Consider the following 18,250-nt stretch of genomic DNA (forward strand, 5'->3'; position numbering starts at 1 on the left):
CCTTTCTAGGCAAAAATAGGGGAGTAATGATGTGCTAGTTTTAAATCATGGGACTGATTTGAGACTTTAAAATTGAAGGTTTAACAAATGGATCCTAAAATAGCAAGTCCATTAAAGCAGTACTTGGTCATACAAATGAATGGAAAGAAACATGTAATAAAACTTAAGAAAAGTGTAAGGATGCAATGGGAAATATCCTTCATCATGAGCATTGGAAATGGTATAAGTCTGACATCTCAATATAAAAAATGATTATGCAAAATATAGGTAGTTTGCAACCAGATAAATTCAATTCAGTGGGGACGAATTACAAGCTCATTTTGGTATCAGTGTAGGCCCAGTTTTTTTTTTTTTTTTTTTTTTTTTACATCTTTATTGAAGTATAATTGCCTTACAATGGTGTGTTAGCTTCTGCTTTATAACAAAGTGAATCAGTTATACATACACAATATGTTCCCATTTCTCTTCCCTCTTGCATCTCCCTCCCTCCCATCCTCCCCATCCCACCCCTCTAGGTGGTCACAAAGCACCGAGCTGATCTCCCTGTGCTATGCGGCTGCTTCCCACTAGCTATCTATTTTACATTTGGTAGTGTATATAAGTCCATGACACTCTCTCACCCTGTCACATCTCACCCCACCCCCTCCCCATATCCTCAAGTCCATTCTCTAGTAGGTCTGTGTCTTTATTCCCGTCTTGCCACTAGGTTCTTCATGGCCTTTTTTTTTTTTTTTTTTTCCTTAGATTCCATATATATGTGTTAGCATACTGTATTTGTTTTTCTCTTTCTGACTTACTTCACTCTGTATGACAGACTCTAACTCCATCCACCTCATTACAAATACCTCCATTTCATTTCTTTTTATGGCTGAGTAATATTCCATTGTATATATGTGCCACATCTTCTTTATCCATTCATCTGTCGATGGACATTTAGGTTGCTTCCATGTCCTGGCTATTGTAAATAGAGCTGCAATGAACATTTTGGTACATGACTCTTTTTGACCTATGGTTTTCTCAGGGTATATGCCCAGTAGTGGGATTGCTGGGTCATATGGTAGTTCTATTTGTAGTATTTTAAGGAACCTCCATACTGTTCTCCATAGTGGCTGTATCAATTTACATTCCCACCAACAGTGCAAGAGTGTTCCCTTTCCTCCACACCCTCTCCAGCATTTATTGTTTCTAGATTTTTTGATGATGGCCATTCTGACCGGTGTGAGATGATATCTCATTGTAGTTTTGATTTGCATTTCTCTAATGATTAATGATGTTGAGCATTCTTTCATGTGTCTGTAGGCCATCTGTATATCTTCTTTGGAGAAATGTCTATTTAGGTCTTCTGCCCATTTTTGGATTGGGTTGTTCGTTTTTTTGTTGTTGAGCTGCATGAGCTGCTTGTAAATCTTGGAGATTAATCCTTTGTCAGTTGCTTCATTTGCAAATATTTTCTCCCATTCTGATGGTTGTCTTTTGGTCTTGTTTATGGTTTCCTTTGCTGTGCAAAAGCTTTTAAGTTTCATTAGGTCCCATTTGTTTATTTGTGTTCTTATTTCCATTTCTCTGGGAGCTGGGTCAAAAAGAATCTTGCTGTGATGTATGTCATAGAGTGTTCTGCCTATGTTTTCCTCTAAGAGTTTGATAGTGTCTGGCCTTACACTTAGGTCTTTAATCCATTTTGAGTTTATTTTTGTGCATGGTGTCAGGGAGTGTTCTAATTTCATACTTTTACATGTACCTGCCCAATTTTCCCAGCACCACTTATTGAAGAGGCTGTCTTTTCTCCACTGTATATGCTTGCCTCCTTTATCAAAGATAAGGTGACCATATGTGTGTGGGTTTATCTCTGGGCTTTCTATCCTGTTCCATTGATCTATATTTCTGTTTTTGTGCCAGTACCAAACTGTCTTGATTACTGAAACTTTGTAATATAGTCTGAAGTCAGGGAGCCTGATTCCCCCAGCTCCATTTTTCGTTCTCAAGATTGCTTTGGCTATTCGGGGTCTTTTGTGTTTCCATACAAATTGTGAAATTTTTTGTTCTAGTTCTGTGAAAAATGCCAGTGGTAGTTTGATAGGGATTGCATTGAATCTGTAGATTGCTTTGGGTAGTAGAGTCATTTTCACAATGTTGATTCTTCCAATCCAGGAACATGGTATATCTCTCCATCTATTTGTATCATCTTTAATTTCTTTCATCAGTGTGTCATAATTTTCTGCATACAGGTCTTTTGTCTCCTTAGGTAGGTTTATTCCTAGATATTTTATTCTTTTTGTTGCAATGGTAAACGGGAGTGTTTTTTAATTTCACTTTCAGATTTTTCGTCATTAGTGTATAGAAATGCAAGAGATTTCTGTGCATTAATTTTGTATCCTGCTGCTTTACCAAATTCATTGATTAGCTCTAGGAGTTTTCTGGTAGCATCTTTAGGATTCTCTATGTATAGTATCATGTCATCTGCAAACAGTGACAGCTTTACTTCTTCTTTTCCGGTTTGGATTCCTTTTATTTCTTTGTCTTCTCTGATTGCTGTGGCTAACACTTCCAAAACTATGTTGAATAATAGTGGTGAGAGTGGGCAACCTTGTCTTGTTCCTGATCTTAGTGGAAATGGTTTCAGTTTTTCACCATTGAGGACAATGTTGGCTGTGGGTTTGTCATATATGGCCTTTATTATGTTGAGGAAAGTTCCCTCTATGCCTACTTTCTGCAGGGCTTTTTATCATAAATGGGTGTTGAATTTTGTTGAAAGCTTTCTCTGCATCTATTGAGATGATCATATGGTTTTTCTCCTTCAATTTGTTAATATGGTGTATCACATTGATTGATTTGCGTATATTGAAGAATCCTTGCATTCCTGGGGTAAACCCCACTTGATCATGGTGTATGATCCTTTTAATGTGCTGTTGGATTCTGTTTGCTAGTATTTTGTTGAGGATTTTTGCATCTATGTTCATCAGTGATATTGGCCTGTAGTTTTCTTTCTTTGTGACATCTTTGTCTGGTTTTGGTATCAGGGTGATGGTGGCCTCGTAGAATGAGTTTGGGAGTGTTCCTCCCTCTGCAATATTTTGGAAGAGTTTGAGAAGGATAGGTGTTAGCTCTTCTCTAAATGTTTGATAGAATTCGCCTGTGAAGCCATCTGGTCCTGGGCTTTTGTTTGTTGGAAGGTTTTTAATCACAGTTTCAATTTCATTGCTTGTGTTTGGTCTGTTCATATTTCCTATTTCTTCCTGGTTCAGTCTCGGCAGTTTGTGCATTTCTAAGAATCTGTCCATTTCTTCCAGGTTGTCCATTTTTTTGGCATAGAGTTGCTTGTAGTAATCTCTCATGGTTGTTTGTATTTCTGCAGTGTCAGTGGTTACTTCTCCTTTTTCATTTCTAATTGATTTGAGTCTTCTCCCTTTTTCTCTTGATGAGTTTGGCTAATGGTTTATCAATTTTGTTTATCTTCTCAAAGAACCAGCTTTTAGTTTTATTGATCTTCGCTATTGTCTCCTTCATTTCTTTTTCATTTATTTCTGACCTGATCTTTATGATTTCTTTCCTTCTGCTAGCTTTGAGGTTTTTTGTTCTTCTTTCTCTAATTGCTTCAGGTGCAAGGTTAGGTTGTTCATTCGAGATGTTTCCTGTTTCTTGAGGTAGGCTTGTATTGCTATAAACTTCCCTCTTAGCACTGCTTTTGCTGCGTCCCATAGGTTTTGGGTCGTCGTATCTCCATTGTCATTTGTTTCTTGGTATTTTTTGATTTCCCCTTTGATTTCTTCAGTGATCACTTCGTTATTAAGTAGTGTATTGTGTAGCCTCCATGTGTTTGTATTTTTTACAGATCTTTTCCTGTAATTGATATCTAGTCTCATAGCGTTGTGGTCGGAAAAGATACTTGATACGATTTCAATTTTCTTAAATTTACCAAGGCTTGATTTGTGACCCAAGATATGATCTATCCTGGAGAATGTTCCATGAGCACTTGAGAAAAATGTGTATTCTGTTGTTTTTGGGTGGAATGTCCTATAAATATCAATTAAGTCCATCTTGTTTAATGTATCATTTAAAGCTTGTGTTTCCTTATGTATTTTCATTTTGGATGATCTGTCCATTGGTGAGAGTGGGGTGTTAAAGTCCCCTACTATGATTGTGTTGCTGTCGATTTCCCCTTTTATGGTTGTTAGTATTTGCCTTATGTATTGAGGTGCTCCTATGTTGGGTGCATAAATATTTACAATTGTTATACCTTCCTCTTGGATCGATCCCTTGATCATTATGTAGTGTCCTTCTTTGTCTCTTGTAATAGTCTTTATTTTAAAGTCTATTTTGTCTGATATGAGAATTGCTACTCCAGCTTTCTTTTGATTTCCATTTGCATGGAATATCTTTTTCCATCCCCTCACTTTCAGTCTGTATGTGTCTCTAGGTCTGAAGTGGGTCTCTTGTAGACAGCATATATATGGGTCTTGTTTTTGTATCCATTCAGCCAGCCTGTGTCTTTTGGTGGCAGCATTTAATCCATTTACATTCAAGGTAATTATCGATATGTATGTTCCTATTCCCATTTTCTTAAATGTTTTGGGTTTGTTATTGTAGGTGTTTTCCTTCTCTTGTGTTTCTTGCCTAGAGAAGTTCCTTTAGCATTTGTTGTAAAGCTGGTTTGGTGGTGCTGAACTCTCTCAGCTTTTGCTTGTCTGTAAAGGTTTTAATTTCTCCATCACATCTGAATGAGATCCTTGCTGGGTAGAGTAATCTTGGTTGTAGGTTTTTCTCCTTCATCACTTTAAGTATATCCTGCCACTCCCTTCTGGCTTGCAGAGTTTCTGCTGAAAGATCAGATGTTAACCTTATGGGGATTCCCTTGTGTGTTATTTGTTGTTTTTCCCTTGCTGCTTTTAATATGTTTTCCTTATATTTAATTTTTGACAGTTTGATTAATATGTGTCTTGGCGTGTTTCTCCTTGGGTTTATCCTGTATGGGACTCTCTGTGCTTCCAGGACTTGATTAACTATTTCCTTTCCCATATTAGGGAAGTTTTCAACTATAATCTCTTCAAATATTTTCTCAGTCCTTTTCTTTTTCTCTTCTTCTTCTGGGACCCCTATAATTCGAATGTTGGTGCGTTTAATGTTGTCCCAGAGGTCTCTGAGACTGTCCTCAGTTCTTTTCATTCTTTTTTCTTTATCTTGCTCTGCAGTAGTTATTTCCACCATTTTATCTTCCAGGTCACTTATCCTTTCTTCTGCCTCAGTTATTCTGCTACTGATCCCATCTAGAGTATTTTTAATTTCATTTATTGTGTTTTTCATCGTTGCTTGGTTCCTCTTTAGTTCTTCTACGTCCTTGTTAAATGTTTCTTGCATTTTGTCTATTCTATTTCCAAGATTTTGGATCATCCTTACTATCATTATTCTGAATTCTTTTTCAGGTAGACTACCTATTTCCTCTTCATTTGTTAAGTCTGGTGTGTTTTGACCCTGCTCCTTCATCTGCTGTATGTTTTTCTGTCGTCTCATTTTGCTTATCTTACTGTGTTTGGGGTCTCCTTTTCACAGGCTGCAGGTTCGTAGTTCCCGTTGTTTTTGGTATCTGTCCCCAGTGGCTAAGGTTGGTTCAGTGGGTTGTGTAGGCTTCCTGGTGGAGGGAACTAGTGCCTGAGTTCTGGTGGATGAGGCTGGATCTTGTCTTTCTGGTGGACACGTCCACGTCTGGTGGTGTATTTTGGAGTGTCTGTGGCCTTATTATGATTTTAGGCAGCCTCTCTGCTAATGGATGGGGCTGTGTTCCTGTCTTGCTAGTTGTTTGGCATAGGGTGTTCAGCACTGTAGCTTGCTGGTCATTGAGTGATGCTGGGTCTTGATGCTGAGATGGAGATCTCTGAGAGATTTTTGCCATTTGGTATTACCTGGAGCTGGGAGGTCTCTTGTGGACCAGTGTCCTGAAGTTGGCTCTCCCACCTCAGAGGTACGGCCCTGATGCCTGGCTGGAGCACCAAGAGCCTTTCATCCACACGGCTCAGAGTAAAAGGGAGAAAAAATAGAAAGAAAGAAAGAGGCTATAATATAGTGAAGTAAAATAAAGCTATTATAAAGCAAAGCTATACAGACAAAATCTCACCCAGAAGCATATACATATACACTCACAAAAAAAGGAAAAGGGGAAAAATTAATATATCCTGCTCCCAAAGTCCACCTCCTGAATTTGGGATGATTTGTTGTCTATTCAGGTATTCCACAGATGCATCACATCAAGTTGTTTGTGGAGTTTTAATCCGCTGCTTCTGAGGCTGCTGGGAGAGATTTCCCCTCCTCATCTCTGTTCGCACAGCTCCTGGGGATCAGCTTTGGATTTGGACCCGCCTCTGCGTGTAGGTCGCCTGAGGGTGTCTTTTCCCCGCCCAGACAGGACGGGGTTAAAGGAGCAGCTGCTTCGGGGGCTCTGGCTCACCCAGGCCGTGGGGAGGGAGGGGTACAGAGGAGGCGGGGCGAGCCTGCGGCGTCAGAGGCCGGCGTGACGTTGCACCAGCCTGAGGCGCGCAGTGCGTTCTCCTGGGGAAGTTGTCCCCGGATCACGGGACCCTGGCGGTGGCGGGCTGCACAGGCTCCCGGGAGGGGCGGTGTGGAGAGTGACCTGTGCTCACACACAGGATTTTTGGAGGCGGCAGCAGCAGCCCCAGCATCCCACACCCGTCTCTGGGGTCCGCGCTGATCGCCGCGGCTTGCGCCCGTCTCTGGAGTTCATTTAGGCGGCGCTCTGAATCCCCTCTCCTCGCGCACCAGGAAAGAAAGAGGCAAGAAAAAGTCTCTTGCCTCTTCGGCAGCTGCAGACTTTTTCCCTGTCTCCCTCCCAGCCAGCTGTGGTGCGCTAACCCCTTCATGCTGTGTTCACGCTGCCAACCCCAGTCCTCTCCCTGCGATCCGATCCCACCGAAGCCCAAGCCTCAGCTCCCAGCCCCGCCCGCCCCGGCAGGTGAGCAGACAAGCCTCTCTGGCTGGTGAGTGCTACACTGCACCAATCCTCCATCCGGGAATCTCTCCGCTTTGCCCTCCACACCCCTGTGGCTGTGCTCTCCTCCGTGGCTCCGAAGCTTCCCCCCTCTGCCACCCGCAGTCTCTGCCCGCGAAGGGGCTTCCTAGTGCGTGGAAACCTTTCCTCCTTCACAGCTCCCTCCCACTGGTGCAGGTGCCGTCCCTATTCTTTTGTCTCTGTTATTTCTTTTTTCTTTTGCCCTACCCACGTACAGGGGGAGTTTCTTGCCCTTTGGGAGGTCTGACGTCTTCTGCCAGCGTTCAGTGGGTGTTCTGTAGGAGCAGTTCCACGTGTAGATGTATTTCTATTGTATCTGTGGGAAGGAAGGTGATCTCCGCGTCTTACTCTTCTGCCATCTTCTCTCCAACCCCCGTAGGCCCAGTTTTAACAGAGAACTTTGTGAAAGACAAGTTTGTGATTTTATCTGTTTTATTCATTGTTGCATTCCTAGTGCATAGAGCCGTGCCCACTTAGGTGGTATTCAATTAATATTTGTTGAATGAATGAAAACATTATCTAGGCAAAGAAACTCCTAGACCACTGCTACAGACATAACCAAATCTGATGGAGTTTTCCATTATAAAGTTATATTCTGCATTACAAAGAAACTTTATATATGGTTATATATATTAATACCAGATAATTTTCAAAGGTTCTCATATTCAAGTATTTTAGTAGGAGGGCTGACAATAAAATTTGCATGACTTAGTGATTAGCTAAAACAAGCTAGAGAGTGTGCTGTTTTGGAAACTGTAATTATTGCAGAATATTGTTTTAATGCAACAATTTTCTATGAGGGAAATAACTGTAGCAAAATGTTAGCCCACCAGTGAAGTTTCAAAATGTAGATCTTCCTTTATGGTTTGCATATTTTTAATGGAAAAAAAAGATGCACCAGTAGATGTTATATGAGAGTTTATTATTTAGTCATTGCCATGTAAATCTTAAAATTAAAGTTTCCTTTTTATAACATTTCAGAATTTATCCTCACAGATGTTATTGCTTAAATCTTTGCATAATGTATGAAAAAAAAAGAAAGAACATCTTTCCTCCCAAGTGTACCTGTACTCAACTTTGAGTTAAATACCAGTGTATACTTCACTAAAGCAGTTTTAATAAGAGAAGCTGCTTGGCATATCTAGGTGTTTCATAAGTTGTATGAAAAAAAAATACACTGAGAGCCTGCCACACTGCAGCCTGCCATTGTGGAATGTTCCCACTGTGTGCTTCTTCGTACCTTTTAATTCTTTAGAGAGGGGATGATATCCAAGGAGCTAACAGCTCTCACAATCATTTATTTGTTTATTTAAAATATTCACTCAACAAATATTTATTGAATACTTACATGTTCTGTGTTCTACCTCCCTTAACCCAGGCATGTTTGCTATAGGAATTTATCCAAAGGAAATAATATTGAATAAAAATAAAGATTTAATCCAAGGAGTCTATATAATAAGGGAAAAAAGAAAGAACCTGAACATTCTATGGATCTAAAAGGGGGAATTAACCTTAAAAGGTACATTTTAAGTTAGATGCCATTATACCTTGAAGACAATGTTGTGAAATAATATGTCCATGGTGTCTTCTTAAATAAAAATGTATGCTAAAAGACAATTTGTATTGTACAGTCATAATAACATATTTTATGTACTGTTTAAATGTATAACAAAGGATTAACTGTATTTTATCTCTGGTGATGAGAGAATTTATTTTTTTAATCTATTGCATGTCTGCAGAGAACATATAGCCCACTATAAATTTATATTTAGAATACAAGAGAATTGTAGAAAATATATATTGGAATCTCAATATATTTGGAGAGATTAAGAAAACTATTGAACTCTAGTTAACATTTAATTTACTCTGTATTAGAATTTGAGGGGATCATATTTTCCTCATTTTTTTCTCCAAATCTAGGATCTTCCTGCTGTTTATACCATCTGTTGACCATTTCTTCTCTTTATCTAAACTCGGATTTCCAAAGAATATTTAGAAGCAGCCAAAAATTAGCATTACACGAACCAAATAGTGTCTCTAAAGAAATGAACTGAGACTTTTGGCATTCATTTTGATGCTGTTATAACTGCCCCATGATAATTGTCTGTATTGCTTTCCTGGGCAAATAAAAGTCAAGTTACATGTGGGATGAAAAAATAGAAGTATTGAAGCCCAAAATCTAAAGACAAGTTGGGGATTGAAATGCTGGGATAGTACAGGAGAGATGCCTTAAAATTTTTGTCATGATAAAAGCAGATTGGTTGACTGGCTGAAGTCAATTATCAGTATTACCAATGAGAAATAGAAAAAAAAAAGAGTGGGAGACAAGTGCAGGCGTCAGAGTTATAGAATCGTCTTATGTTAGAGTTTCTGCATAAACTCTACCTGTATGACTGTAACTCACTCTTTTGAGGAAAACTGCACAGATTCTGAGTGATAAACTCCCTGATTTTTAAAATCCCTTTGAAAAAACTGCGGAATGGCTTTTTATTGTGAAATTTGTCTTTATTTCCTGTTGAGAATTTACTCTCAGTGTAGTGGAGAGCAAAGGGATATTGAGTGCACTGTCAGTCTGCAGTCCATCCTGTGTTACTGGGGTAGCTGCCTTTGTTAACTGCCCCCTAGGAATGGTTGAAAGCAATCTCTTAAGCCCTTTAACCTCAATAGTGCCCTGAGCAGCTCTCTAAAAGTACAAAAAGTATACATGACTCATAAAAGAACCAAGTGTTTTGATTAGAAAACCATAGAGGACATTCTCTATTGTGTGAGAGTTGCATGGACTTTTCTGATGACCAGCGCATCTGCTGCTATCTCTCTGGGTTTCAGAAGAGAACTCCATGGAAGTGGCATTGAAATCAAGATTTAGTTTAATTTTGAAACATTATGATATTCAAAGTCATTTCTTATATAAGGCTTGGTTTTGATTTGTATGTTTTGAATATTCTGATTCATTAACTCATTCAACAAATTTTACTGAGAATCTAATATGCACAAAGCTCCATGCTAAGTACTCAGTTGTGACTGGAAAAAACAAAAAACAGGCAGGCAGGAATGAAGGAGGGAAGGAAGAAAAAGAAAGAAGAAAAAACAGGAAGGAAAGAAGCCTGATCTACTGTTGAAACTATCTAAAGCTCTTGATTTACCTTATTGAAATGTTTATCAACAGTTTGGGTAAATTGCCTTTAAATTTATCAGTTAATTAGTTTACTCTTGCAAATAAGTTTTGATTTATTCAGCTGTTGAATAAAGTCTTCATAAGCAGATTATAGCTGAATTTACTCTCTGGGAGCCTGCTCCACTAAAATAGGTAGGCAAATATTACAAAATCATTAAAAATCAATGCAAAAGTCCAACAATGAACAGCTCTGCAATCTTGAGGATGCAGTGTAACAACAGTGTAGAATAGCTGGGCTTGATGTAGTCTGGAGTATAGGAAATGAGGAAGGAAAGTCTTTAATGAAGGCGTGGATTTTGAGCTGAGATCTGGAGATTAAGAGGGAGTTAACTAGGTGAAAAACAGATGGGGAAACAGTACATATATGGCAGATAGGAGAAAGAGCATGTGCAAAGCTTCAGAGTGTAGAAAGAGTCTGGTATTTAAATGGCTCTGAAAACAGACAGCATGGCTGAAGATCAGGAAATGAGGTACAGGACCTCATGGGTAGTCATGTTAAGGATCTTGGTCTTGATGATAGGAGTATGGGGTAGCTACTGAGAGTTTAAATAGGGGAATTAAAGTATTGAGTTTGAACTTCTAAATTATTGCTCTTCCTGAAGACTAGAGAGCATGGTCAGTAAAAGTCAATATAGGCATAATTTTTATAAAGCTATTTTATTAGTCTATGTAAGAAATGCTGACTATCTGGACTAAGGTGTTTATTTCTGAGATGGAGAAAAGTGAATAATTTTTATAAATATTTAGGATGCAAAACCTTACTGGTACAGTTTTAGAAATGGGAAGTACAAGGGAGAAAAGTTTAGAAATGAATCTAAGATTTCAAATGTGTTCAATTGAATACATAGTTATGGCATTGGTTGGAAGAGAAAATTCTGGAACAGGATTTTTCTTTTTTTCTGTTTTGTTGTCTGTGTGAAACAGGGAGTGGAGCAATGATTATGAGTCTTGTTTCACATATGTTTTCACTGTCTTTGAAAATTTCTACGTTTCAAGGAACCAGTTTAATCAGTGTATTTGATATACCGAGACGCTGAGTGGTGGAGATATACTTGTGTGAGTCATTGTCATAGCAATGATGATTGAAGTTTTGGGCATGGTTGAGGTTTCCTGTGAACAAGTTAAAGAAAGACCAGGAGTAATCTTTTACTTAATAAAAAGCATAGGATGAACTTGCTGAGGAAAATGAATAGTGATGGTCAGAGACACAGGAAGCGAAAAAGGAGACTGTAGTATCTGAGAAGGTAAGAGTTTTTTGGGGGAAAAATGTTGTCAGAAATTAAAAGCTAAGGAGTGGTAAGATGGAAAAAAAAACCATTAAATTTAGTAGTATGGAGGTCATTAAAGAGCTTAGGAAACATCGTTATGCTGGAATTATGGGGATGGTGAATAGAGTGGAGTTAAGTGGATGACTTGGAAGAGAGAGAAGTGGTATGTTAAATTCTTCCCTTCTGTTGCTGTTATTCCATACTTTCGTGCCCCTCACTAAATATAGCCTCTGAATTTATGAAACACTTCTTAGTTAGGATAAAAAAGGAGACTATGTTGGAGATGTTGGAAAAAACAAAAATGTTGGAGAAAATAATTAATATTTACTATATATTTATTAGTACCATAAGAATATACACGTCCAGTATTCTTATGCTAAATTGTTAATATGCTACAGTATCAGGGCTTTCCCCCCTTCTGGTATCTTACTTAACAGCTGGCTGCAGCCTATTATGGATAAGTTAACTTTTAAAAATCCATTATGCACTTCAAAATTAGTTCTGTGATTGTATTATCATTATGGAAGAATTGGCTACATTTCAGCATAACATATAAATGGATCTGACTTTTCTCATTAATATTTGATGGTACATGGTTTAATATTGAATTGAAGCAGAACCCTGAGGGGGTCATGAAGAGGACAATTTATAGATGTGAATTTAACCAGGGAATGATAAAATAAATCTTAGTTTTAGTTCTTCTAGGTGAATGTGGCTTACTAGACTCTATCTACATAGGAATCATATTTAATTAAAAGTAGGACATCTTTATTACTGTGAGGGAGAATAATCAACATCTCCCTGTTTAATATATTCAACCAATGTGGCTCATGAAGAATCAAAAATATCCTATCTTTTTTGCACACATCCTAGCCTCTGTGTTTATCAATACAAATGAGAGATGATGATACATACAGGGGATTGACTGGACCTACCCACGTCAAGAAATCTCAACATTGTCGAATGGGCTACTTTTATTAGTTCTATTCACTTTGCTTGACTTTTATAGCAAAGAGATTCAATTTGTTTTCTTTGCTTTGAAAAAATAAATGCCCAGCGGGAAGTTGTCTTGCTTATTTTCTGAGGGAACTACAGTATGCTGGTTTATGTTTATTGTGCTTAATATTTAGAAGGCAAAACCTCAGAAGCACCTAACAGATAATGTCATCTATCTCTAACTAAATTTTCTAATTGTAGAAAACCAAAACTGTGGTTTTAAATTTAAAAATTACCTGCATATCATTTTGTTTTGATAACCTCAATGGCCTTTGAGATTCATGGCATGGATACTCATAGGCTCTGTCCTTATTTCCTTCTTAAGTTTGTCAATCCACAACTTAGGAGAAAAGATGCCTCATCTAGATGATGTTTTACAAATTGCTTTATTTTAAAAATCCATTCGTATTAGGGAAGAAGCAAGGCTTGTTACATAATTTCAGGGACCTGATACAAAATGACAGTTTGTAACCTCTTGATCAAAAATTCTAAAGAATTTCAAGGTGGCCATAGCAGAACATTAAAATAAGCATGGAGCCCTTCTAAGTATGGACCCTGTGTGACTGCACAGGTTGCCAATGACATCAGCCTTATTATAAGGCATCTAAACAATTCTGAGAAGACTAAGCCAGGATCTAAAAATCCATTTCAAAGGAAATCTAATACAAGACTTCCATATTGATCTCTCAGGACCCATAGTCCTCTCCAAAAGAAGTAGACAATTCTTATCTTTTCTACGCTTTCCTGAATTTAAATATCTATATAATTTCCATGCATATCTACTACGTACATTTTTTTCCCCAATAGCTCCCATTGGCATTGCATATCAATCAAATGATCTATGGACCATCTGCTGTGAAACTCCCACAGTTTTCAGAGTATATTTTGTAACTCCTTTTGAAGTAAGTCTCCCTTTGTGTAGTATTCTGGTCCTTAGTTTTAAAACTCAAGTTTTTCAGTTACAAACAGAAGAGCTCTCACCCCTCTTAGGAAGTGAAGCCAAGATTTACCCAAACTGTCTTCTGTGACCTGACCGTTTCATCAGAATCCATGGCCAAAATCAGGTAGACGCTGGAAATTTAACACTGCAAACTAAAATGAAGTTTGAGCATAAAAATGAAGTGTTAAATGGAGTATAAAATTGAAGCAGCCTGTTTTGGAGCGTGGGCTTGCCTCAGGCTCTGTATGCTATCAGGAGAGCTCAGACTTTGAGTACTTCACATGTTGATAGGAATTGCAGAGTCCTAAGAAATTTTCAAGTGAAAGAGAGCAGGTGAGAATTGAAACCGCAAAACATCCTAGCCTTCTGATTCAATAGTACTTTTAATTTGTCTTGGCAGTTTATTAGTAAACATTCTTTAAAAGTGTGCAACTATATATTTCAAATGAGAAGCATTCAAATTAGAAATTCTCCTTGATCTGGCTAAACTAATTACCTTATTAGATATTCAGCTCTTTATTTATTGAAGGTAATCCAACTGTTGATATGGGTCGAAATGATCACTGTCTGAATATATCAGGCTCACTCAAATTGTAAGTTAAAATCAGATATGAAAGACTGTAAAATAATAGAGAATAGGGTAATTATTAATTAACATAGCAAAAACATAACTTTATAAAGTTTCTAGCCAGAACTTGGATTTCTTTAGGTTTTTAATTTTTTTTTGGTTTGTTTGTATACTTTTAATATTCATGCAGAGATATGGGCCCCTCCTCAACAAAAAAGACAAAAATATATGTATTCTGTTCCAATCCAGTTAAGAAGTAGCAAAACTCTACACAGAAATAGATAACTATGCTTGTTAAATGCAATCTCAACAGCCTATCAACTGATCTACCCATATCCACTGAGTGCCTTGACAGGTAGTTTATGGTGTTTCCTTTCCCTTCTATTCAAACAAATCCCACAAAGGCATTTTTTGAATGTTGATTTAATGCTGAAAAAATCATATTCAGAACAAGATCACTTCTAGGCTTAACTAGTCCTAATGGCTGTAATAATGAATAACAGTAGTAAACAAACCTCAGATGTTGGCAAAGAAGATCAGAAGAGACATATTTTGAGAAGATGTTTTCTCTATTTAAAAAATGGTAATTTGTCCTCTAATGAACATTTTTATGAGATAGTGTCTCATCACTTAGCTGACTTTGAGACCATGATAGCCTTCCTAATTACTCTGTTAATGGTAGCAGCATAATGGAGATACTGCTTATAGGCACAAGCAGAGTCAGGAGGTAATTACTTTGGTTCTTGAGTGGAGCAAAAAAAAAATCATCTCAGAAATACATTGTGACAAGCTCCACATTGCAGCACATCTTGGGGGAAAAAAAAAATAACATCATTAGCTATTTTTAGCAGTCTGTCATTATGCTAGCTTTTTATGCTTCCAACAAAGCCGGTCGAATTATCACAGTAGTGTATAGGTTCTTTTTTCATTTCTTGGTTCCCTTCTGTGAGATTTTTCATAATGAATGAATATCTAGGAAAAAAGAGATGTGTGACTATTTACTAGAATATAGGTGTACCTAGTATATAAAATGCCTAACTTGCCCAGACTGAAAAATGTGGATAGATAGAAATCCACCTTCTGAAAGAGTTCCTCTTTTTCAATAAATAACATGTCACAGGGCTATTTTAAAAGGAATTGTTCTAATGCAGCTAGTATCTTATACTAACAGATTATAAACTACCTGAATAAAGACTCACTGAGTTGCAAAGAAACTGATATTGGAGTTTTTGGATCTCTTGCTCATTGATGGTCAACCTGAGATCAAGACAATGTCTGTCAGTCAAACTGCAAAAAATCAAGTAAGCCTATCAAGAAAAATATACATATGGGGCAGTATGGCAAATTAAGTACTCTGAATGACACTCCAAACTAAAAAAAAAAAATCTGGATAAAATATTTTAAAATCATACCTTTTTATACAAGTCTATGGGCTAACATAAAATAAAGGATTCTGCAGATCCTTCAAATAAAGTGGAATCAGGAACACTCAAGTAAGGGAATTTTGAAGCCAATAGTCTTATTGAAGGATTCTTTCAAATCCTCAGATCTTGAACTTCTGCTTTGGGAGCCTCAGGGTTATTGGAAGTAAGAACTGAGCCCAGGGCCTTCCCAATCTGGGTAGCTAACAGGAAGCACATGAATAAATTTGGGGAACCAAAGATCCCTAGGCTTGTGAGAGTAAAAATAAAGTTTATCTATGTCTACAGAAATAGAGAAGTCTTGACAATGGGGATTGATGGAGGAAAAATAACTTTACCCTGAAAATTTAGAATTAGAGGCAGCTTTCAAGCAGATCCAGTCACAATACTCTTGTGGTCTGAAAAAAACTTCCAGGTATGAATACAATTTCACATGTATGCTAGTCGATAATGATGTCCTCATTTGTCTAATAGAAAAAATTATCTCAGGATAAATTTATCTTTAACCCAAGATTAAAATTTTTCTAGATAAACTATTGAAACTGAGTGATTCATAGTGAAACCATACAAAATTGAAAATGAAGCACTATGAGTGAAATAATAGGTAAAATGAAGAAGACCCATAGGTTTAATATATTAGACAATGTAGACAAAAACAGGATGAAAAAATAACGAATATTTATAAGCATGAATGAGAAACTTGCTAATATTAGAGAACAAGACAATATAATGATAAAGCAGATTAAAAAACATTCTTAAAACTACAAAAATTATAACTAAAAATGCAAAATTCAGTGGCAAAATGAACATAGCTGAAAAACAGCAGATAGATACAAAGACCGGTGGAGTTTACAGGGAATAAAATATGTCTCCCTGTAAGAGTTATGGAAGAGAGATCAAGAGAATCATTATGTCCAAAGAGAGTTTCTTTAGGAAACAGAGAAAATGGGGAGGAGGCAATATTAAAATACCAATAATTTTCCCTGAAAAGTTGAAAGGCACATACTTGGGTCTGCCCAAAATATTATTCAGGTTTATAACATTTATATAACAATTCTGAATTTGTATGAATATAATACACTATTAACATAGCCTCAAAATATCAAGCAATTAATTTAAAGAACTACAAGAAGAATTTGTGGAAAATTTTATTACATATCTCTTTCCCAAAAGTTTTCAAGTGATCATAGGATGTTTAGGAAATCCAACCCCTTGCTTGGCTATAAGGCTGGACTCAACTGATATCCAAAGTTTGGTATCCTACTGATTTCACTCTCTGACTACATTGAGTTACAATGAAGAATAAGAAAAAGATTAAAAATTTTGATTATTTAAGGTTACAACTCTAAATAATGCATAGTCCGAAAGCCATAAGGCAAAAATTGAATATATTCAAAACTGAAAAATAAACATATCCAATGTAAAATTTTGTAGCTTTGAGATAGAACCAAAAAGGTATTTTGTAATCTTAAAATCTTAAAAAGTATCTAGCTTTGACTAGAAATGAAAACAAACTTTAACAATTAATGAGCTAAGCATCTAATTTTAAAACTTAGAAAAGCAGAAAAAAATATGAATGCATAAATAATAACTATAAAAAAGAAATTAGTGAAGTAGAAATAAAATTATAGTAAATATGATTATTAAAGAGGTCAAAAGGCTGTTCCAAGTGATTAAAAATTTGGGAAACATCTAGAAATATGAATTATACCAAAGAGAGAAGGCACAGATTCTAGTAGAAATGAAAATGAGACTATAGCCAGGTGAGTGTTTATTATGAAAAATATTTTATCAGTCTATTGGAATATAGATTCCTAGAAAAATACAATTTGCCTAATAACTACAGAATTAAAAGAAATCTGAATTCTATAATAACAAAGGACAGTAGTTAAGTCTCCCTAAAAGAAAATACTAGGAGTAGAAAACTTTACAGACAAATCATTAAGAAATAATCAAATCATATACCAAATAATCCTGAGAATAATAAAATAATTAATTTTCCCTGACTGATTTTATGGGGCAAAAGTAAATTTGATAAATTTTCAAAAAGAAGATTGGAAGAAATGAAAATTATAGGCCTATTTGCCAAATTCCTAATCAAAATATAAACACATTGAATTCAGAAGGTATAAAAAGTGTACTTGTATTCCCAGAATGCAAGGTTGGTGTAGTATTAGAAAACTGATTGAAGTAATTCACAGCATTAAACAAAAGAAGAAAGCATGATAAACTCAGTAAACTTTTAAATGTTTTTGATTAATTTAAATGCCCATTCATGATTTTAAAAATATATTAGCAAACTGGAAATACTATAAATATTTTTAAAATTCATAAATGTTATGGATTCCCCACACACAAATCGTTTCAGTAAGCACCATATTTAAAGTTGAAATGTTGAAAACATTCCTCTTCAGAAAAAAATCAGGAATACTTCTATTTCACACTATATTTGAGAATCTTAAGGGTCAGTAAGAAAAAAATGTAAATTTTGTAAAGGAAGAAATTACATTTTAATTATTTGCATTTTATGCAAAAAGCACCAAAGAATCCACAGACAAATTTGTTTGTTTTATTGAAGTTAGTTGATTTACAATGTTGTGTTAGTTTCTGGTGCACAGCAAAATAATTAAGTTTTATATATATATAAAATATATGCTTTTTCATATTCTTTTCCATTATGGTTTATTACAGGATGTTGAATATTGTTCCCCGTGCTATACAGTATGACCTTGTTGTTTATCTATTTGATATATAGTAGTTTGTGTCTGCTAATCCCAAACTCCTAATTTATCCCTCCCCACCCCCTTTCCCCTTTGGTAACTGTAAATTTGTTTTCTATGTCTGTGAGTCTTGTTTTTGTTTCATAA

At 36.3% G+C, this 18,250-nt stretch overlaps 1 long non-coding RNA gene across 1 annotated transcript in view; it reads right to left on the reverse strand.

The window, feature by feature from the left end:
* Positions 1 to 343: 343 nt before the first annotated feature.
* LOC309604734 overlaps positions 344 to 18,250 on the reverse strand; it is a 275,842-nt gene continuing 257,935 nt past the window's right edge. The window contains exon 2 of the long non-coding RNA XR_014231031.1: positions 344 to 2,535. This is a non-coding gene — a long non-coding RNA (uncharacterized lncRNA). The remainder of the gene's footprint in view (positions 2,536 to 18,250) is intronic.

This window comes from Balaenoptera borealis (assembly GCF_965194805.1).
Source record: "Balaenoptera borealis genome assembly, chromosome: 10".
NCBI classification, from domain to species: domain Eukaryota; kingdom Metazoa; phylum Chordata; class Mammalia; order Artiodactyla; family Balaenopteridae; genus Balaenoptera; species Balaenoptera borealis.